We start from the raw sequence: 24,531 nt of genomic DNA, 5'->3' as shown, positions 1-24,531 counted from the left end.
TGCATATAGCTAAGGGACATGTGATAGAGAAGATTTTATACCACATAAATATACAAAACCAGTGTTTAAAACAACCCTCTGAGATAGAGAAGAACATACAGAAGAAAATCACTAATGTGACATCTCTTCCTCATTGGCTTGGCTATCTTTCATGGCTTGGCCTTCTATGAAATACTTTTTTCAACTTTATCTTTCTGGCTGATAAATTAGGTGGGTAGGCTGAAAGCCAGCACTTTCTTGACTTCTGCACTATAAAAACTGATATTACATGTGTATCACCACATAAATATATATACACATAAGCACATCCATATATGTTTGTGCCATTAGAAAACCCCAAACCTTTAAAATTCTAACACTGGCTATAGGAATATTGCAGTGAAAATCGTTGAAAGAAAAAGTCAGATATAAAACAATGGTATCTGAGCAAACTCACATAAGCTAACAAATTGATACTAATACAAACCCATAATTTGTTTGCATCAAAGCTCTGGTGATATGGCATCTACAATAGAAAGAAAAAAAAAAAAAAAAAAAAAACAGAAACATTTAGTAGAAGACCTGGTAGTAATAGTAGGTGACCATCTTAGTTTTGTTAATACAATAGTTGTTAATATCCTCGATACAATCTTACTAAAACCACATCTCAACTAGAAAGGACAATGCGATTGTAAAGATGTTTATAATTAGTCTGATTTACCAACATGCTCTTATTACAGTTAGTATTTATTTTGTCATTACAGTTCTACCTAATATATATAATTGAACCTGTCCTTCTACATTTGGGTTCATTTATTTATGGCCACTATTTGTTGTGCCAGATTTGACTTTAAAACCTAATCCTAAAACAACTGTGATTGTAACCATTTTCATCCAAGTCCAGTAGGATTTCTTGGAGGCTTAAACATATACTGGATAAGTGCTCAACACCTTATGCTCTTCAGAGTAAAGACCAATGCTTTTGCTTGTTTATATGAAGCCCTCGGATATATTGCATCTTTCAGAAGTAAAAAAAAAAAATAAAAAAGGATATGACTTCACCTTTTCACTATTTGGAATGAACAGTAATGAAATAAGAAATAAGAAAGGAATACTTAATTAGAATACTGTCTCCCCTATGTTTTTGAAAACTAAACAGGCAAACATTATATCCATTTTTACTACCAGTAATAATAAATTTCTAAACTATTTTAATAAATTAATGTTTATTCAGCTTTCCCAAATGTGACCAAAAAAGAGAAACTATCTTCATGAAAATAGAACCATCACAATCCAATTCAGTAATACCAGCAATTTCATACTGATATGAATTTGTTTAAAAGGTGACCTAGACAATGAAGCAAGTATAATTACATTGGAAACAGCTAATTCAATAAAGTACTGATGTCAAAAGTAATAATTAGAGGAAATTTTAGTGCAACACTCATCTGCAGAAAGGATCATTTTGGAATAATGATATGATTACGTAAAGAAATTTAAAATATAAAATGTCTGACAATGGTTGATTAAAAAATAGTACAAAAAGTGGTTTTATTTTAATAGATTATTAAAAAAGTAAAAAAAAAAAAGAAACAAGATTGCTATCATTAATATGACACTACTGGTTTCAATGGAACAAAGAAAGCCTATTGAATTTGATAAAAGTATATGCTTTCTGGCTTGAAATGGTTAAGTATAATTAAGTTTCACCCAACCTGAGCATTAAAGAGAGTGCACATGTTAAATTCATATGATATTTTCCAGAAGACAGCTGTCACTGCATAGGCATTCACTGAAGAGTATCAACCATTCCCACTATGCACGAGAAGGAGAACTCAGCTAGTGCATAAAGCTACATTTCATCTGCTCTCAATACAGAAGGTAAGCCTACCTACACATCTTTCATTTTTGTTTCTGTAGAAAATCAAGACTAGTTTAATATTAATTCAGTATCTTGATTCTCTGGTCCAGTACACTTATTGAGCTGAGGTCAGTATGGATGAAATATCCAGTAGCACTCTATAGCAAAGGTCGTGCAACTCTGCCAACTCTTTAACCATAAAGGTGAAGTTCACCTGTCCAGCACACAGTGTCATTTTTAATCAACTTTCAACTGATCGAAGACAGGGTAACAAGCTCCTACTTGACCTTCAGAAATCTCATGCCATTCCAGACTAAATATAAAGTATGTGGCCTAAACTTTTTTTTTTTTTTAAATGGTAAGGTACTTTGAAATACAAACAAAATTAAAACTATCAAAATAAATTGCTGTCTTGCATAAAGTGTTCTCCCAGAGTGAAAATTGTGAGAGAGAGTATGAACAAACAAACCAGACTTTTGTACCATTGCCTATCGAACAATAGTCCCACTCCTGAAGTTTATCCAATTTTAAAACACTACCAACAGTTCTCCCTGAAAAAGTAATCAACAGTCTTATATGTGAGCTCCTAAATGTGTGCACACATGTAGGAGAAATATTCCTCTAACGCTGTCTGTTTCTTCCAGGTAAGGTCTATTCCAAGCACTTTGCATTTATTGCAGAAGCATATGGTTTTCCCAACTGCAGGCACTGCCCAGAGTCATCTCTTTTGTCTGCTCCAAGCGTGGGGTTTCGGGCTGGAGGGAAGAATCCCATGGGCAGATCCAGCCTCCTGGCTGTAACCTGGACCAGGAGGCTTTCATGCAGTTCTGGGAAGTGGTCAGATATTGCAGCAGTAACACCACAAGGTGTTATGAGGAGGAGCCTATATCCTAACATATTAAGTATTCTCCTTCAGTCTTTGACCTTAAGCCACAAGCCACTCTGCTCACCTGTGAGCTTGGCCTTCCTCTGGGTCCATAATAAATTTCATCCCCAAATCCATTCTGAGCAAGTTTTCTTTCTGGCTTACTAAACCAGCTCCTTGACATTGCTTATTCTCAGATGACATCTCTGTATCTTCTAGTCAACAACTTGCACAGGTTTCTCAGCAGATTCCTGCTCTCCACACCTTATTGCCTGCTCCATTTCTAGTCGCCTTCCGCCTCTATAACAGGAAAGTAGGAAGAAGGGGTGAAAAAGCAGCAAGTGGTGAAGAAACTATTTAAAAGTTAAGTAGCTAAACTATCTGTCAAAAAAGATGTTACATACGTGACCTGTTCTAAGTTTGAAACTTTCATAAATTTATAGTCCCAGAAAAAAACAATGCACTAGTTTAATCAAGGATTAGTATAAATTAGGGAAGGTAGTTGAAGACTGGCATAAACTATATAGAGCACACAAACAAGCAGGTATCATTTCCCTGTTTATAAAATAGGGAAACTGAACTTGATTTTGCCTTGTGCATCATAGGTAATAACACCCTCTTGGGTCTGACAGCGGGCATCGCTAGCAATCCAGTAAGAGGAAGAAATACTGCAGCTTGATTTTCAGTTCCCATGCTGAGTTGAAACACAAGCAGTTAGAAAAATCTCTGATTGACTTGTCAGCTGAGCCAATTTGATCTGGAAGTCACAGAGAAAGAAATGTATGGAAGCCTGCAATGTCATTTTTCCAGAGTCACTTTTTCTGACTACAAGCACACTTTAATTTGTCAGTCAGAGTCTCTCGGTCCCACATAGATATTGTTTCCCTGGAGACGAATCTTTTAAATAGCAGTTCAAAACACCAACCAGATTGGAAGAGAAACTCAATTAAATAAAAAAACATCTTGTTGCATTGGGGGTCTGTCCTAGTAAAAGCTTCTGGAACATGTATTTCTAGTTTCCCTAGATGCATGTCTAGGCTTTTTTATTTATTTGTTATTTTTTAGCCACTTACTGCTTTATTATAGGTAAGGATAAGCAAAGTAAGATTTTAGCTGATAATTTGATTATATTGATGTTTGCTATTTTTTATTATTAGCTAATGACTTGGATTAGTACTGTTTTTCAACCTTTATGTAATTTCATAGAATCATAGAATGGTTTGGAAGGGACCTTAAAGATCACCTAGTTCCAACCCCCCTGCCATGGGCAGGGACACCTTCCACTAGACCAGGTTGCTCAAAGCCCCGTCCAACCTGGCCTTGAACACTGCCAGGGAGGGGGCAGCCACAGCTCCTCTGGGCAACCTGTTCCAGTGCCTCACCACCCTCACAGGGAAGAATTTCTTCCTCATATCTAATCTAAATCTAACCTCTGTCAGTTTAAAACCATTACCCCTCATCCTATCCCTACCCTCCCTGATGCAGAGTCCCTCCCCATCTTTCTTGTAGCCCCTTTCAGCACTGGAAGGCCGCTATAAGGTCTCCCTGGAGCCTTCTCTTCTCCAGGCTCAACATCTCCAACTCTCTCAGCCTGTCCTCAAAGGGGAGGTGCTCCAGCCCCCTGATCATCTTCGTGGCCTCCTCTGGACCTGCTCAAGCAGGTCCATGTCCTTCTTAAGTTGGCGGCACCAGAGCTGGACACAGCACTGCAGGTGGGGTCTCATGAGAGCAGAGTAGAGGTGGAGAATCCCCTCCCTCGCCCTGCTGCCCACACTTCTCTTGATGCAGCCCAGGACACGGTTGGCTTTCTGGGCTGTGAGTGCACATTGCTGGCTCATAGGCAGTTTCCCATCCACTAATATCCCCAAGTCCTTCTCCGCAGGGCTGCTCTCAATCCATTCCTCGCCCAGCCTGTATTTGTGCTTGGGATTGCCCTGACCCACGTCCAGGACCTTGCATTTGGCCTTCTTGAACTCCATGAGGTTTGCCTGGGCCCACCTCTCCAGCCTGTCCCGGTCCCTCTGGATGGCACATCCCTTTCCTCCAGTGTGTCGACAGCACCACACAGCTTGCTGTCATCGGTGAACTTGCTGAAGGTGCACTCAATCCCACTGTTCATGTCACCAATAAAGATGTTAAACAGTGCTGGTCCCAACACCAACCCTTGAGGACGCCACTCGTCACTGCTCTCCACTTGGACATCAATCCATTGACCACAAGTCTTTGAGTGCGATCATCTGGACAATACCTTATCCACTTAGTGGTCCATCCATCAAATTCATGCCTCTCCCATTTAGAGACAAGGATGTTGTGCAGGACAGTGTCAAAAGCTTTGCACAAGTCAGACAGACGACATCACTTGCTCTTCCCTTATCCACCAGTGTTGTAACCCTGTCGTAGAAGGCCCCCAGATTTGTCAGGCATGATTTTCCCTTAGTGAAGCCATGTTTTCTGTCACCAGTCACCTCCTTATTTTCCATGTGGCCTAGCATGGTTTCCAGGAGGATCTGCTGTATGATCTTGCCAGGCACAGAAGTGAGACTGACTGGCTTGTGTGTTTCCCAGGTCTTCCTTTTTTCTTTTTTAAAAATGGGCGTTATGTTTCCCCTTTTCCAGTCAGCAGGAACTTCACCGTACTGCCACGACTTCTCAAATATGATGGATAGTGGCTGAGCCACTTCATCTGCCAGTTCCCTCAGGACCTATGGACGCATCTCATCAGGTCACACGGACATGTGCACCTTCAGGTTCCTTAGATTGTCTTGAACCTGATCTTCTCCTACAATGGGAGGTTCTTCATTATCCCAGTCCCTGTCTTTACCTTCTGCTTCTTGGGCAGTGCAGCTGGAGCCCTTGCTGGTGAAGACTGAGGCAAAAAAGTAATTGAGTACCTCAGCCTTCTCCATATCCCAGGTAACCAGGTCTCCCGTTTCCTTCCGGAGAGAGCCCACATTTTCCCTCGTCTTTCTTTCATCACCGATGTACCTATAGAAGCTTTTCTTGTTGCCCTTGATGTCCCCAGCCAGATGTAATTCTAATCAGGGTTTTGGCTTTCCTAACTTAATCCCTGGCCATTTGGACAAATTCTTTGTATTCCTTCCAGGCTACCTTTCCTTGCTTCCACTTTGTAGGCTTCCTTTTTGTGTTTGAGTCTGTCCAGGAGCTCCCTGTAATTTAAACCATTCACTTATTTAACTTCTTGACAATGGTTTTATTTGTACAATGTTGTTTCTGCTATTTGAATGAGAAACTTTTAGAAGACAACAAAATTATAGAATAGTTAATCTTAACTACATGGTTTTTAGACCGAACCCAGCTGAAGAATACTGTTGGACTGGAATCCTCTAGTCCAACATCAAGAGACATTGTATCAAGAGATCCCCAAACCACATGATTCACTCTCAGAAATTCTCCAAAGTATGAGTTTTGAGAAAACCAGAGATTTCTTATCATGTAATACAACTCAAACATAATTCTGTGTCAGCAAACATATAATTTCCATACATAGACACCATTCCCAATGATACCTTTAAAGAGAAATTTTTTTATGAAGATGGATATGCTTATGCTTGAAATAGAGCTCTTTGGAATTTGAACCCACATTAATAAAAACTCAATTTTTCACTTCCAGTCAGCTGTGCAGCAGTTGCCGATGGAAAGAAAACAGTAAATCACTTTCAGGCACTATTACTTGAAGCAATGATAGGCTGTTTCTAAAAGTTAAACTTCTGTAGCCATAAAAGCCATTTTCATAAAAGCAAGTGTAATTAAACCTCTCTTTTCTTCACACATTCAAGTACAATTTTCTCCTTTACCTGTAATGTTAGCAAGCTAAATTTGGTGCTGATTTCCCAAACAGATTTACCATAAACACATCTTACCCATCCCAAGAAATAGTAAAATAGAAAATAATTTTTTTTTTAAAAAAAGGTAAACTGAAAGCCTAACCACTCTTTTTTCTTGCTGTGGCATTTTATAAGATGTAGGATGTTCTACACTGCTGTGCTGGGCAACAAGTGCAGTCTCCCATGATTTGCTCACATCATGGATTAAAATCAGGTCTCCATATTGCTGAATGAAGACTTATTTGCACAAAGTAGACTGGGGACTAAATAGGAACAAGGGTAAGTTTTCCTTATGCCAGTCAGTCATGTAATCCACTTAATACTTGTCTTCAAAGCCTTGCCAAATCTACCATCTCTTAACATTACAAATGATCAGCACTGTTTGCTGTGGCATTTTGTTACACATTTGGGAGCCAACACTCATTCTCACTGTTGAGAAATGGATCTAAAGAAACACCAAATATATGGAGGATTCTCCCCTTCCTTGCACCAGACTAAAATCAAGAAATACTTTCACCTTTGGGCTGACAGCCACAGTGGATACTGACCAATATAGATCACAGTTTATCCATGCAAAATTAGTGAGATGTCAACTATTTCTTCTCTATTGCACCACAGCAGATCACACACATTGAGGAAACATACTGCCTCATTGGCTTTTAAATAGCAGAAAGAAATAGTATCACATGGCTTTGTTAATGCCAGTATTTATGGGAAGATGAAACATAAGAATCTGTAAGGACTGGTTTCCTTTAAAGATACTGTCAAGACAACAGAAAAAAATTAGTACTTAATCTTGAAAAAAAAAAAATTGTATTTAAAGCCAGTTTCTTTACATGACTGGGCTACGGGTTTTCAAAGAAAATTTAGAGCACTAAAAGGCTAAAACTTTGTACAGTGCCTAGCACAAAGCAAATTACAGATACAGGTGAGGATTTATATATTGCTTAGTTTGAATTGCTCAAATGAAGTGTTGGATCTGAAGTTAAGAGCATTTGGTATTACTTAAATAATATTGAGAAAAGGGTGGAGTTATGACAACAGTCTTGTGCTAGACATTTAGTAGAGAACAACATATATAATGCAGACAATTTCTGTCTAGTAATTGCAATACCATTATTATGTTCATCGCTTCAACACAAATAGAGTAAGTTCACCCACACGCTCTAGATGAAAGTTTATTAAATGCAAGATAAATGGATTAATAGGACCTGACTTCACCATTTAAAAATAACCTAATTATTCTTCATATGAATGCTGATCTCCAGAAACAGCATTTTTATGATTAAATTAGTTCTACTATTTTTATCATACAAAAGTATGTTAAATTATTCCTGAAAACATTAAAATTACTTCAAAGTAGGAGGGGGGCAATATACTTTGTTTTTAACTGAACATAAAGGATATAACATATCTGGATATAACATATCATTTATGGTTAAGGCCTTACAGATTTTTCAACAAGAGCAGCAGTGAGCAGCACAGTAAATAATGGAGAAGATAAGTAAAACTGGTGGGGCCTGATCTAACATAAGGCAAGAACTGGATGCTGTGACAGACCTCTCCAGTGAACACAATGGGGTTTCCAGACAGCCTCCTCCAGCAAAAGTGGTCTGAACCCCCATCTAGATAGGTTTGATTCTTTATAATGTCTGTTTATTCCTACTTCTTCTAACAACAAAATCATGAGAACATACCAGGCCCTTGCTAAAAGAACCTAGAGATAAAGAGATTGAACACCTTAGAAACCAGTGAGTGAAACCAGCACTTATTTCCCAAGGCTCTCTCCGGCTGGATTCACTCCCTTCCTACAGGCTTTGCACCGTCTAGGAAAGCAGACAGTGTCATAGCAATGTATTCAAAATCAGCCACTGCCTCTGAAGTTGCTGGGTTTAAGGCTAATGCAATACAACTGTAAATATTCTAAGGTTTGAAGTGGAACAGCAATGCTGGGAAATTTTGTTACTGCCCATTTTTCTCATCTGTTGTGGTCTCAGGGAAACATGCAAATAAAATACAGAAGCAAGAGATTAAGCTGGAATTCCTCCATTTAGATCCACACATACTTGCTTGGATATTGCTACCTTCCACATGCAGAAGATACATAGCTTTCATTATGCCACTAGGAAAGCAAAAATGTGGTTAAGCATTAACACATTGATAGTTGGTTCTAGAAATCCAAACTCACCTCTGGTAGGTTTACATAAGGTGATAATTAATAAAACTAGCTTTGAAGCATGCTGGTTGACATAGTAGGATAATGCTTCATAGTGCACTGGGCACAGAAACAAGGAAGCAGGCATAACAGAAAATATTTTCAGAGCAACTCCTAATTGAAGAACAGTACAATTTTTTTTCCCTTAATTCACATTTTTTAAATGGAAGAAAAAATATGCCCTTCTAATATAAAACAATTTAAGGATATTATTTCAATTATACAGATTTATTACAGACTCGGGCTCCACCCCATTCAGCTGAGGGAACAGTGCTGAAAAATGAGATGGCGTGTTGCCAGGAAGGGTGACCTGAATCAGTGGATAGCCGGGAAGTCTAACTGCAATTGTTAAGCAAATAATTCTCAGGCAAGATTTCCTGCACAATCTTCAACTCACTAAGTTTAGATGCAGAAATCTATTCCTTTGGCCTTTATTCTCTGAAAATTCATGTGGGCCTTGAAACTCAGTCATAGCTCACTGAACCTCTGGTGAGCTGAATTAGCATCAGGATCAGCATCTTTCCTCCAGCTGACTGCATAAGAAGCTGTCAAGAGAAGCACTCTCCCTCCTGGCAGTAATTCCTTTTGGAGTGCATTTATTCTTTCAAGGAAGACACCAAAGAGACAGCCAGTATATTATAGAGCTACAAAAAGAAGCAATCTGTCTTAATAGCTAGGGAAGTTGTGATCAAAAGCAAAAGTCCGATTTTTGAACCCTCCTTCAAAATTACTTCAGTTATCTAACAGTGCAGGACAACTAAAATAGGTGATGTTATCCATTATTCCAATGTCATTTACAATATAAACTTTTTTAAAAATCATGATATCAGGAGAGGAAAAAATGAAGGGAGAGGGGACTGTATTGCATAAAACCTGAAGAAAAAATGTCTTTTTATCATTACCTAAGCAGGCGATTTTTACTGGTTAGAAGATGAAAATCCTAACAATTATAGGTTTTGATCATCTGATAGTATTTTATATTCTACTGTAACTTTTTAAATTACTAGAGTCGTAATTTATACATCCTGACTTTACTCAAAAGCACTAGATGTAGCAATGTACAGATTTTTATATATATATGAAAATAATTTTTGACCCAAAAAGTTTAAATAAATGCTGCACTCCATTTGGAAATAAATAATTTGTTATTTTTACCTTTTTAAAAAATGATGGAAAAAATGTAAAACAGTATTCAGAACAGCACTGACCATTTAGAATTACAAAAAATTGCTAAGTACCACCACAAAACTGGGCAAAAAAGAACCCTTCTTGTAATATTCTTTGAAAATAATAAAAATTCCTCCTAATCCATGCTGAGAATCCATTTGGTGAAGAACAGCTTGATTAATATTTACGTATTTGAATGATCTTTATGAACCTGAACAACAGTGAGATTCAATTCTCACCTCCACTGACATCTAAAATTTATGCTGGCAACATTTTGGCATAATCTTTAAGATATTGAACAAACATGCCCCAAGACAAGTCCTGAGAGATGTCTATTCAGGAAAGAATAATCTTTGTTTTATCAAAATAAATAAACAATGGGTTTGGGGGAAGGGGTGTTTCTTATCATTGCTGCCCCCTCCTCTCTTTTCACGTAATTATTTTTGAATGATAAACCTGAAACTTAACTCATATGCTCATAAATTAGGAGATTTGAGGGAGGACTTTGCCTTCCCTCAGCTCTGCCTGTCATTTTCCTGTCACTAAATCTTTACTTTCATCCACACTGACACTGATCAACACCGGAGAAAAAAAAAAAAAAAAAGAAGAAAAACCACAATTAACTTCAATATGCCTTGGACAAAGCCCAGAAGCAGCAAGTCTATCAAGCCCAGAATTCCCTTTTATGCCCTTGGTCAAAATCTCTCTCTCATATCCCCACTATTTAATTTGTCACTTTCCAAAAACTGTTTTGTTTCTCAAATTTTGCCCAGGCACGCACTACCTTCGCTTTTTCAGCCCTTTGAAAGCATACTGTCAGATATATGGTGAACTATATAGATCTTTGGGGAGTCTCTAACTTCTTGGCTTTCATTGCAAAACCCTTCTGCAATGTACTTTGAATACCCAGAAGATCAGCATCTCTATCAGAAAAATACCCAAACAAACCAACAAAACAATCCCAACATAAAAGGACAAAAAAAAATTTGAAGAAAAAGGTACTCAGTGATCTATTTCCAATAGGGAACTGAGATATGTTCTCGTATTGACAAGGGATATGGTCCTGTTTCTGTGAAGAGAAATTCAGAGCAGAACCTCCACTTAGGTACCTTGCCTCATCCTCCAGGGAAACCTTTCTGACTTCATTGAACATAAAAGAGTCTATACAGGAGACTAGCCAAAAATGAGGCAGAAAGAATACTATCCGCAGGGAATTTGTAAAAATTACTAAAGACACAGGTTGCAAAAAAACTGCTCAGAAAACTCTGAATTCAATTCAGATTTCAATAGAATATTCAAAATGAATTTATTTTGGATTTACTGTCCCCATAGAAAAGGAAAAAAGATACATTTAGGTCACACACTTGAAAGACTGGATTATTTTCCTATATATAGCATGAAAATCAGAGGGATAAAACACTTAAGAATTGTTTAGTAGAAACTTCTCATCTTAGAAGTTGACAGAAAAGTTTAATATCAACTACTCACTAGAAAGGAAATTTCTCAAGAGATTAGATGAACAATTGCAAAAATAACGTGCTGTATCTACACAGAATTATATCCTGCTTTAAAATACATATGCAGTGAGGATTATCATTATTACCATTATTATTGGATAAAAAGAGTGATAATAATATAAGAAATGGTATTTCCTCTGTGAGTAATAAGGAAAAAAATGTATGTTCTCTATGCGTATTACAGAGGGCGGAGGAGGGGCAAATCTGAAAATCAGTGAGGAAAGGGAAGAGTTGCATCTAGTTTGATTTATGCCTGCTCTTCTTTTTATGTGTAGCCTGGGGAGTCTCATGATGATATGTAATGAGTCAGGGTGAAATGTGTGTAAATAAATGCACTGCCAATTTGTGAAGGCTCTTTAAAGCATCTTTTTTTATACACTCCATTCCAAATTGCATTTTCTGGGGGAGAAATGGGAGACATCACGAAAAGACAGAGCTGACATAGTAAGAAAAATCTCCACTTTCATTCCATTTCTTTTCTTGACTTTGCTTTTTCCTTTTTTTTTTTTTTTTTTTTAAGAAGGAAAACTATTGTCCAATATTTCATCCTGATGCAATAATAACCAGGTGGACAAAGTTCAAGATTAATACCTTTGACAGATCTCTGTATACAAGAAAGTAGCATGAAGAAACAAGTAGCATTCCTTCTCCTCCCTGGAACTAGGGAACTCCATGGGATAAATACAGTGTTAGTTTTACTGGCAAAACACCAGAATACCTTTCCTCCTTCTTTTTTCCCCTCTTCCTAGCCCCTCCAATTTGCAATTCACTTTGTTTTCCTAGAATATTTAGTGTGAGTGTTCAAGCAGCTCCTTCCCTGGCCAAGGAGAATATATAATATCCTAAACAATGTTCTTCATTTATGGAAAAGGGGAAAAAAAACCCAACCAACCACCCACCCACCAGGAGTTCCAAAATCTAACTTCCTGCACAAGAAACAGAACAACCCTGAATTGTTCTATATCTTCAAGTACCCTTAATTACAAGGGGTAGCAGAACTGCAAGTTTCCTAGGTTATGGTAAATTTTTATTCAACCATAGTCAGCTAAGGTAGCCAATCCAGCATTTTTTACTAAGACAAACTAGTAATATCACTAATAAAAAAATAAAGAAACATTCATCCACCCTTATTTTTAATTTTAGATTTTCCCCTCTCCCAGTCCTCAGTCACTGAAAAATAAGAAAATGTCTGGAAGATCTTACAATACCAACCTGAATTATAATGTGCTGTAATTCAGTCCCCAGAAAAAAACAATCCCTTCTCCTTTATAATGTTGAGATTTATAATGTGTTCTTTATATTTATTTCCTTTTATTCTAACATTCTTTCCAAATGCGTTCCTTCCAATCATGAGGAAATTTTTAATAATTTACAAGACTTAAAGAATAGTGGTTTTAAGAACCAAAAGCAATATTGTGAAATTCAAAATAAAATTACAAAAGCTGTCACTTACACACAGAAAGGTGTGTGCATATATATGTAACAGCATTCTTTTGCTATATGAAATGTTATATATGCCTAATAATCTTCAGCTTCTGATGGAAAAAACTACTAAAATCAGTTATGGTATTTAATAACTGGTAGGTGAGAGTACAGTGCCACAAATTCCTAGGAGTTCAGGAGCTCCTTTATTAGTTTCAAATTACCAGTTTACAGACTTATCACTCTAGGGCATCCCTACCCAAATTCTAGCCTTCACTCACTACCTGGTGAAGCTCAAAATGAATTAATGCAAGCTAAAATTCTGCCATGACTTTGTTGCAATTATTGCTATTCACTGGAGATAATGCACCTGAAATACTTGCTACTTCTGCCTGAACTTACTTGCATTTGCTGAGAAAGCTGCTAGGAGTTGCTTGAAAAGAAAATCGAAGTCAACTGTATTTTTATGAATCAACGTGTTGCCTATCTCTCAGAAATCTTCATTATCTAAGGAAATTAGAACAAGTAGCCTTCTTAGTGGGTAAGTACCTGTTCTGCTAATGTACTGGAAACACTATTGATTTTAATCGATAAGAGTGACTAATACATCATCATCATCCAAAAGTAAAAGGCATTTTCCTCTATGAAAATAAACACCTTTGTGTGAGCTCACTGTTTATCTTTTGATAAATGTCTCTGCTGTCCTTCTGTACTTATCACTCGAGAAAGAGGAGACCATTACCTGCAATAGCATCCAATTCCCCTGACATTATTATCACTTGCACCTCCTCTGTCTTACACCTCTTGGCTCTTTCACCACCTTCATGTTTGGAGTAGTATTTATCAAAGGAAGCTGGAAATTACCAGTGTCTCAATTTTGCTTTTCATCTGATTCATGAAGCACTTCTCAATGTGAAACGCAGTTCATGAATTGCTGGAGAGCCAGCAGAAGAATAGTAGTGCATCTATTTCCATACAAATGGCCTCATTACTATGCAGACTTGGGATAATTTATAAGAAGGGATTCTTGCCTGAAAACAGGGGTCCTGCTGGCAATGTCCTTCTGTTTATACACAAATAAACACAATTTCAAAACTGTTTAAGAAATATAACTTTTAAATCAGTAAGGTGCATCTCACTTTGACCCACAACAAAAGCACTTATTAAGTGTGGAGCTTTGGCAGACAACAAGGGGCATTTTAATACTAGCATGCCATTTTTTCACCACTTTATAAAGCAGTGAAACCATATCCTGAAGAAAGACATAAACGGCAGTTTTAAGAAGGTGTGAATATCAAAATAAAACATGTTTAAAATGCACAGAGATAAGACATAAGATAAAACATATCTAAAATAAAGATTATTTCTATAATCGCACTTAAAATCAACATATTTACAAGAAGAAAGCTGTCATCATCTCCACTTATAAGGTTTTGTCTGCCTGTTAATGTTTGCTGGGTTTATGTTTCATCACCTATTATTTAGAAAGGTTTTACCCAGAGATTACACAGATGACTGAGTTTAAGCTTCCTTTAGATTAAAAGAAAAATGATTGCATATTCTCCAAAAGTTTCTGGTTTACAACCTCTATCTCACAAAAGTACATTGCAAATATCAAAGAAACGAGTTTGTGTGAGATTCTGTTGCAATTTTCCTACCCTAGTCAAACAACAAAATGTGTCACAATATTTTGCTGATATTAGTTATTTCCTGCACTTTAATTTCACAGGTGAAATGTTCTGAACTGTATTCCCAGTATAGCTATACCAAAAAAAAGAAAAAAAATCTCCTCCTTTTTCAAATGGTTCTGAAAGAGAAATAAAGATTCAAAAAAGTAATCTTTTGTAGATACATCCAACTCAGTCTCTTACAGGGAATGAAGAAGGTCCTTCTCAAAATTTTACCCAGCAAATAGAAAAAAATCTTAGTTTCAGGAGAAAGCAAAATTATGGAACGTGAAAGAAACATTTATTTCTTTTTAGCTTGCTTACTTGAGTACAACTATTTATAATTGTAAGTGCTGTGAGGACACAGTATGGCAAAGCTGCTCCTGCTCAGCTATTTCACTTTGTGTGCACAATGCTTAATTTCGAATTTAATTGTAATTTGAATGATGATTTAAGCAGATGGAGAAAATATGAGTGCTACGTGGGATGAGCAAAACATTCAGAGACCATGTAGAAGGAGAGCAGCACTGGCACAGAAGGGAAGAACACAGATCCCCTGCCCTTATCCTTTTCCTGTGTCAAGAGGAGTGCAGGAGGACTAACTGGCATACACAAGTTGTTTCAGATTATTTTGTTACTTTCTCTCTAGAACGTTAAATATTCTTCGTTAACAACTAGTGTAACATCAACATACCTTCCTCAGATGTACTGTTAACTTCACAGGGATGTTTCACCCTGCCACATCCTTTGGACACTGTCTGAAGCCCCAGTACTGCTGGGGACCAACCCCACTCCATAAGGCTGGAAGTTGTTTACAAGCACTATACTGAAACACTGACTTCATACCAGTTTTCTCTGCAATCTTGGGTTTTTCACATTAACAAGTCTCCCACCTGTTAAAAATTACTATCTCCAATGCCAGCGTTGAACAAATTAACAGAATTATGTATTCAGTTACAAACCACTTATTGTACCAGCTGAAGGGTAAAATTCATTATGAATGTCCCTACTCACAGTATAAGTTCTTAAAATTAAATGGAAAAAGTACATACAGTTTAATTTCAAAACATGGGAGCAGATTTTTTCTATGATTCTGCTATTGAATATACTTACATTCCATATTATATTTTCCATTTTAATTTATCCTTCATTGATAGTTCCTCAAATGGCAATTTCTGACACTTTTACAGCAAGGTTTATTTATTAATTATAAATTTACATGTAGATATACACAGACTGCCCCCCCCCCCCCCAAAAAAAAAAAAATAAAAATCCTTAATTATCTGGGAAGGACCACCAAACCAGAACAAAACTCATTGCTCACATTAGCAGCAACATGTTGCCAAATGACAGTCTTTGAGCAATCAACTATATTTTAAAGAGATATCAAAGAAAAACTTCATTTCAAAACTCAGTTCTCCTCAGCATTACTTAAAACCAGCAAACTATAGACTGAATTTGTAGGTAGGACCCATTTGCTAAATATAACAAACTGAAGATATTATATAAACAAAAAAGGAAACGTCAAGGCCTTTTGGAAATCCGGACTTCTCTGAAAATATCTACCTTTTATGAGATAGTTGCATATAGGAAGGGACACGTGACAGTTTCCACGAAAGTTAGGCATGGATGGAAATGACAGGGAGAAAGAATTATTAAAAACATGAATCCCCAAAACATCAAGTTTAGAATAACAAGCTAGTTCCAATTTAGCCACCGAATTGCTACGGTAGCACAATACTTCACATTTCCACCTCACAATGGAAGTGTAACCTTACCAGAACAGCTAACCAAATAACAAAATCCAAAGCAGTAATTGTTTTAATGGAAGTATCAAGTAGCAGCTGGAAATCCTGATCTCAGGCTCATGTCCTAGGCATAAATTTTTTCCTCTTTTATTAACTATTCAAAGTCATTAATGCTCATCAGGTTTGCCCTCATTCAAAATTTCAGTACCTCGGACACTAAAGGTATCGAGTACGCGTGATCCACAAACTGGGACATTTGTGAGGGGGAAAGCAGTAGGGAAGGCTCCTGTGTGAGCAGCTCGGACCACTGACAGCCCCATATACTGATACATTAAAAAAACTGAAATTCAGCTAACAATTTTTCAAAGTTCAAATTTCAGAGGGTCATGATTCTAGTATTAAATTCAGCTTGATTGTAAACAATACATGCCTGTGAAGATTGTAAGCAGCACTGCTCACTGAAGAAGCGTTGAAATATTGAGATAATTTTAACTCTGAGAGATGTTGGGAAACATAAACCCATACAATTTATAAATGCTCCCAATGGCCGAGTCTGCAGAATTGTTGTAGCTGAGCATATACTATCAAGAAACAAAAGAAAATGGATTGTATTTATGAGACACAGCAGCCTTCACATACTTTTCTTGAAACTACTTGTTCTTGGCCTAGAAGCCTTTGTAAATGTTGTGATAAAGTAAGTGCCAGAATAGGGAGCAGTCATGCATGTGATAGGAAAATTCACTAGCGTGGCAGGGGAATATATATGAATGCTTGCATTTGTTTGTTTGCTTGTTCATACTTTTTACAGCAGAAAGACATTATATTGGATGCTCTGAAACACTTCTAAAATATGCAGGATTTTACAAAATATTTTCATAATTATAAGGAAGAAATGTTCTGCTTTCTTTTAAGAATGATTACAGGAAATTGGTCATGGCAATTTAATATCCTGTGTTATGTGGCTTCATCTCTCCCCATTCTCTGCTAACCTGCTGGAAAAGGTTGCTGTTGATTTATGCTTTTGTTTGTGAATTACGCTGTAGAGTATCAGAAGCAATAAGAGCTGGAAAATTGCTTCTTACAGTCAATGACCTCCTTGTAGTTTACTTCCTTATTTTATCATAATGGAGACATATTCACATGATGGAGATTTCCCTACCAAAGAGAAGGCTCTGATCCTTGACCTTAATGACAATGTTTTTCTACCTGCTCAAAGCATTACCAGTATTTTAGTGACAGCCAGCTTCGAGCAGAGATTAAAATAGGGTTTGTTATTCACTGATAAAAGTGCAGTCTACTGAAATAACTACTGCTGTTAAGAAAACAATGGTTTATCCTTTAGATTACAGTACCTCTCTCATATAAGCTTTCATTTCTCTTCGCTGGCTAATTCATCTTCTAAACAGGACCAGCACTACTTGATCACCACTGTTAAGGCTATTTATTTGCACCTCAGAATGAAATAGAAGTATCTAATAAGGGCCCAAAGACTTCCGAAATCAGTGGGAGGCTTTTCCTCAACTCCAGGAGGATCTGATCAATCTCTATACACACGGAGTAATTACATTTTTCAGATGAGGTACAGAGGGCCTTCTTCTCCTGTCGCCGAAACTCATGTAAATGAGGATTAACGCCATCGCAGTTGAGCTAATGGAATTACATTGCTATATGTGACAACCAAATCAGGCACTCAGCAGGGGCACTTTCTGGGTAAAGGCTGAAAGTCAGTCCATGAAAAGACAACATACAGATGCCTCACATCACATTTTCTGTGAGCGTAAGCACTTGTTACTAACGACAGACTGAGTGCTGTAGTGCGTACAGAGATGTGGTCAGCTAGTTAGCATCAAATTGGGCATCCTGAATGTGGCCGAGTCATTTAGCATCATTAATTGATTGTTCACAAATACAATATTTCTAGAAAACAGCATGAATCTGTTACAGAAGTAAGCTTCCTTTTCTAAGCCCAGCTCAGGATTCCCTCCTTCCTAAGGAAACAGAACCTATAAATTCCCATTGTCCATCATCCTCCATCCTGTAATTCTCCAAACACCAAACTTCTCATCCACTCCTAAGAGCCAAGGTCAAGCCTATCTGACACTGGGGTAGTGTTAAGCTCCCAGGTTTGTCAGAAGAGGTGGCATGAAACGACCAAGGAGAGAGACAGATTAATACTCCCACTGAAGAAGTGTTTACAGAGCAGATTCAACCATTATTAAGAGATTCCACACAACAGATGGCACTGGAGAAAATCAAGCGTCATGCATTCTGCCACTTACAGAAATACTTGTTAAATAGGATACAGAATAGTGGCTAATGAAGATAACACGTAAGAGAGCATTATTCTGCTCTAAGGCTTGATTTTACTGGGAGGGAGCATTTCCATCTATCCCAGGCTGCTATTTTTTTTTTTTTACAGAATTTCTTTGATGCTTTTTTCTTTTAACACGTTTTGTTCTGTTACCTTGATGATATGGCAGTAAACAGTGGAATGAGATTTCTCCTAGGTTTCTTGACAAATTTCATTCCCTAAAAAAAACAACTGAGGTTGAAAAGTCAGTTTTCTTTGTCTTCCTTACTGTGCCACTCCAATTAGAGCCTCTCTCTGTTGATGAGTTCTTGCTTGTCTCATCTTGTTAGATGTTGTAGTCTTCACACTAAACATTTTTATATGCAGAGTTTTGATGTCTCCTTAATTTAAATACCTATTGTCTTCCTGCAAATTTAATAACCTATTATTCAGTCATGTTCATGCTTGTTTTATTCAAATTTTTGTATCTTGGTTTACAGATAATCTCAGGTAGCACAGGAAGATAGACTAGAGTAAAAGCAAATGTTCAGCATTGTTTTGTGGGTTTGGTTTTTTTTTTTTTAATTAAAATAGTAAGGATGAAATTGCTGTATATGAAAGTAGAAAAGAACAGCAGAAGTTCCACTCCCCTCCCCCAGCCTAGGCCACCAGGCCAATCTGATAAACACGTATCAATTACTGTATAGAATAAGATATATATGCACAGGGCTGATGAGTTTACCCTCTGGTTATGGCTCTCCAGCTTCAATTACTAGCTAATCCCTATAAGTCCAGAACAAATGAAAAATGGCAGTGACCCAGTGAAAACCCAATTTTAGAAATGACATTCAAAAAGTTTCAATAGAAGGGAAGAAAAATACTTGCATCATAAAGTAATTTAGGTCCTGGATGTTAAGAAAATGTCTTGGGAGATACAGGTTGTAATTCTTAGAATTGAAATAGGAGCAAAAGTTAGGTCCCCCACTCTGAAAGCATGTGGCCATCATGAAATATCTACAACTCAATGAGATGGAGTTCCCTCACAGAGGTGGCACGTTCTGAGATTTCTGACTGAACTCCTTCATCAAGGGTCGCCTACAATTCCAGATCCCACCTGGATTTGGGCTTTCAGAGGGAACATGAAGATAAAGGAAGGAGTAACTCCAGATTCCTGTATCACAGTAAAATAGTAAAGTGCCTATGCAATGAGAACAGTAACAAACTGAAGATTTCCTTGGACATGAAATAAAATTCTTCCTGCTTACATGGTTACCTCCTACGCAGCCTCCATTCAGCCATCAAGGTTTCCTGTTGGACCCAGGCAAAGATTACTGTTCTCTCAGGACAGATGCTTCAAATGAGAAGAGAACTTCAAGGAGATCAAAGACATACTAAAATAAGGATAAATACCTTCTGAATCTTATGTCTCCTTTCCACTATAATCAAGAATTTTCCAACAAGTTGCCACACTGCTGTAGAGAGCAATGGAAATAGCCAGAAGACCACAAAATTCAAGCCAAGTGGAATGTACAATCACAAAAGCACAATCACAAATGTACAATCACAAGCACAAAAATGTTATTGCTGCGATACAACTAGATCACCACCACCACGCTCACAGCAAGGGATGCAAAGGCACTAGCACACCAGTTCTACTGGACTATTTTTCCAATGATTAGGTTTCCCATTACAAAGCAGAGGAAATTATGTTTTTACTATCAATAACATAATCGATTACGATGAACAACTGCAACACGTTAGAATAGGATTTATTTGAGGACTTACTGCTAATTACCATCCAGAAGCTTTATCATTCAGCAGAACTCAAAGGAATTCATTGCATTTATCACAGGGCAGAGGTGAAACTTAGGGGTTTAGATGAGGAACTGTGTCCATGGCAATAACTAGAAATTAAATTAAATCAGTCTTAAAGTTCTCTTTCTGAAACAATGATAGTTTTGTCTGTCTTATCTCTTTCTTTCATCACCCAGCAGCTGTTTTTAGAGACACTTCCATTTTATAAACACATGAATATTTCTTACTTGTTCTTATTATGATTATTTTTTCTCTATACTCCTGTAAACTCTTTAATACTCCAACAATAAAGAATATTTCATTTGCAGTCCTTCTCTGAGCAGAATAAAGCCATTCCTGAGACTTACCTCTTCTTATGTAAAGCAACTACTGATTACATACATCCGAAAAGACCATCTATTGATGTCCTCCTGTAGTGCATAATTGTCCAAGACAGTTAAGTGGCATCACAGGGTCTTGAAATTGATATGATCTTGAATTTTTTCTGCCACTAAAAGGGATAGCAACATTTTTATTGTTAATTTTTTTCACTGCTCTTTGTGTCTTTATTGAGCTAAATATTAGGATAGACAGAAGGATTTTATGTTCTCAAGATAAAACTTCCTTTTATTCTAATGAGGCAGTCTGTTTTTTGAGGAAAGGAAATGCACATTTCTGTGAGGTATTACAGCCAGCCAAGCTCCTACAATGCAAAATATTAGGACATTCACAACATTTTGTAAAATATGGCATACATTTCTGTTTCTCGTAAACAGACTTTAATTCGGCTCGCTCTCTACCAATGGACAGTGGGTGTCTGGGCTTTCAGGAAAAACAAGAAAAATGCAATCTGGATAGGTTTTAAATGTAACTTGTTTTAGTTCTATTGAAAGCAGCCTGGAAGAAAGGAAGCTGAACAGCGTTCAAGAAGACTGTCTACTTTTAGAAATTTTTTGCCAAACACAGAAGACAAGAAAGCTTTTGCTGGAAGCAGACAGAAACCAGAACTTTTCCCCTGCAGCAGACCTTCCTACAGAGATATGTATATATCTGACAGGTTTTGACAAACTGTTGAGAACCCTGTTGCTGTCTAGGAAAGGTCATCTCCTACAAGCATGATCACCACTGCTTTCAGCTTTCTGCTGCATGCTACAACTGTTGTGAGGGTTCATAACCTGAATTTTCATTATGCACTGCACATGTAACTCACATCCCTTCAGTGTATTTCACTCCTCACCCAGGGAATGGGTCAAACAAAGACATACATTTTTGCTTTAAAACTTACAATAATTACATTTATTTCATTAGTGACACATCAGTGTTCTGTCAGTGATTCATCAACCATGTCTGACAATTCTTGTTTTATTCATAACATTTTTTTTTCCCAGTCTTGTCCCTTTAATTGTTCTCCTCTACTGAGAGGGGGATTTCCTACCCTAGAGGGTAAATTCCACTTAATAATACAGAGTTCACAGCTGCTTGGGTCACATGCAGTCAGGAGCAGATGGAGCATGTTGTACCCTGGCTTTCCACCAATATAAATTTAGGTCTCACATCTGCCATCTCCTCCTCATCTCTGACATCATCTGCTTCAATCCTCCTTCCTAGCTTCTCCATCCCAACGGCTGATTCTTCTTTCCTATTCCTAAAATGACAGGATAATGGGGACTGCCATAGTAAAGCATAAGGATGTTTTGCCAGCTTTATGCCAAGAGCAAGATTGCCCAGTCAGCAGTTTTGTGCCTGCTACAGGGTCACTTATTCTGCTCCAACAGCATAAAGACGTCACAGAAAATCAGAAATTCAGGCCTTCCATGGCTGCATGACAGCAGGAATTTAGAAGGTTGTATTAAATTTGCTGTAATGAGGATATTTCATAACATCAGATAAACTTCTGCATCTAAAAAAGTATTCAGAAACATGAACTTCAACTTAGCTCTCCCAGTCTACATTCCCTCTCAAGACACAGAAAGCAATGAGTTCCTCTAGGAAAGGGTTCAGAGTCAGGTTTTAGTTGAAGCTACTCTGATGGCTCTTAATTTTAGCTATAGCCTTCTCATTCAATGAGCAAGAAGATCCAGGGAGAGCAGTTTTCTCAAAGTTAGCTGCTAAGAATAACTTCTCCCACTCCACACCAAAGCATGATAGAAGCTGTGTTCCAAAACACCTTTGTAAACTATGCCTTTAATTTCAGTATTATCTAATACAATTTTAAAACACTATATGAATTTCACTAAAAGATGCAATCCCTCTTGGACTCTTTTGGTCTTCTGAAGTTCTACTGTTGTCAGGTATCTTAAGCCCAAGATTTCTTAATATTGCCAGTAACTGCTGAACATAAATCTTCCTTTATTCATATGCAAATCTATGCAAATACCAGTTTATGGATTGTGCACTGTGTATGCTGTGATGGGCTGATTACAAGAGCAATGGCTATTGATTTTAATGTTTCTTGGAACCATTCTATCATACAAGTTCAGGGAATTTTGTTTTTTTCTTCCTATTTCAGCTTTCTCTTATGTAAAATGGTATAATAATTATAATCATACCATTTTTCACTTTCTGTACACAGGAGAGAAGAACCTTGGCAACTATTAAATTGATATTAGTATTACTGAATAAAAGCAGTACTAAAAAGATCACATTTTTAGAAATTAATGGGATTTCTTGATGCATATCTAGTTTCTGTCATCATAGCATAATTACCAAAACTTCATTTTATTAATGAACAGCACAGAAATGTTCAAAAATAAATATTTTTATCTCATTTCAAGTCCTAAATCAATGAAGACTAGAAAAAAATAAACAGCTAGGAGACTTTTTGTGGGGCCTGGTATAGCTTTCTTCTTATTGTTATATACTGGAATTTTATTAAGCTATTTTGTATTTACATAAATTTGTTCTTCCTGAGAACATAAAGTTCCCTTTTTGTAAGCAGAAAAAAAAAAAAAGAACATGGTAAAAAGGATAATCTAAAATAAGGCATTTGGTGGGTTTAGTTGAGTGGCATAGTTATCTCTGACCTGTGTTTCCAGTTGTGCAGTTATGATGTGATGCCCCTATTGTAATCATAACCTCATGGGAAGGAAACATAGTAGTAGACCAATCCTACAGGCATATTTGAGAAGACCAAGGTACTCCTGCTGCTAAAATTGTCTTCAGAGACTTTCCACTTATGTGCGAGATGCGTCCAGCTGACTGCCCAGGAGACAAGTAAGGGAATTTCTTCTGGGACTGCAACAGCTGGATGTTAAAATTCGTAAGTCAGGCTATGACTTACAAGGCAACAAGCTGTCCCTGGCAAAGTGCTCCTTCCTGCAAGCAGAAAATTATTTAAGTAATGAGTTTAAGTCCCAGCTCCCAAATTTGCCTCCTTCCCAAAGGTGTAACATCCAATGCACAGTGAAATTAAATCAGTACAATTACAGGCTGGTATAATAATAAATATTATTCAAAATTAGAAAGGTAAGTCCCAAAGGACTCTTTTAGCATAAGAACAAGCATTCCTCTAAGTTTTCTTGAGGTCCCTAGCCTGGGGATATGCTTGCAAGTCAACAATGTCACTGACCTCTTGAGGAAAACAAAACAAAACAAAAACCCAAACAAACAAAAAAAAACCCAAACACTGTATTAAACTAGAAACACCATGAAAACCATAGGCAATGAGGAGGAAAAAACCAATTCAGAACAATAAACAACAGTCATATTCCTGCTGAAATTCACCATTGCTGCTGAGGGACTTTACAAACACTGCATCCAAGTTGGAATTCAAGATATGAACTCCAGGGGCCTTATGCTTTTTTCCAAACATGCTTGAAAAACATTTTAAAGCATCTTATCTCTTGTCCACATAGACATATTCATGTCTCGTGTCTAACAGAAAATGCTTTCAATATGAAAGATTTCTTTGAATGTCTCTAAGCAGTTTAGGTAATTGCTTCAAACAGCATTCCCTTCTTGAGAAATGCAGCGCACACCTCCCCACCCACTCCATGGCAGCCTACAAGTTTTGATTTAAAGCAATTGAAAATAAGTGGCATCTTGTCTTACTCATCACCAATTTGCTCAAAAAAAAGGTTATATAATATAATGTCAAAAAGTGATACAATTATATGTAATATTACAATGAGAACCCAGTCTTCGGATAACCAATATAAATCC

The sequence above is a fragment of the Strix uralensis genome, chromosome 6, assembly GCF_047716275.1.
Source record: "Strix uralensis isolate ZFMK-TIS-50842 chromosome 6, bStrUra1, whole genome shotgun sequence".
NCBI classification, from domain to species: domain Eukaryota; kingdom Metazoa; phylum Chordata; class Aves; order Strigiformes; family Strigidae; genus Strix; species Strix uralensis.
The sequence above is the reverse complement of the archived record's forward strand: the minus strand, read 5'-3'. Positions refer to the sequence as shown.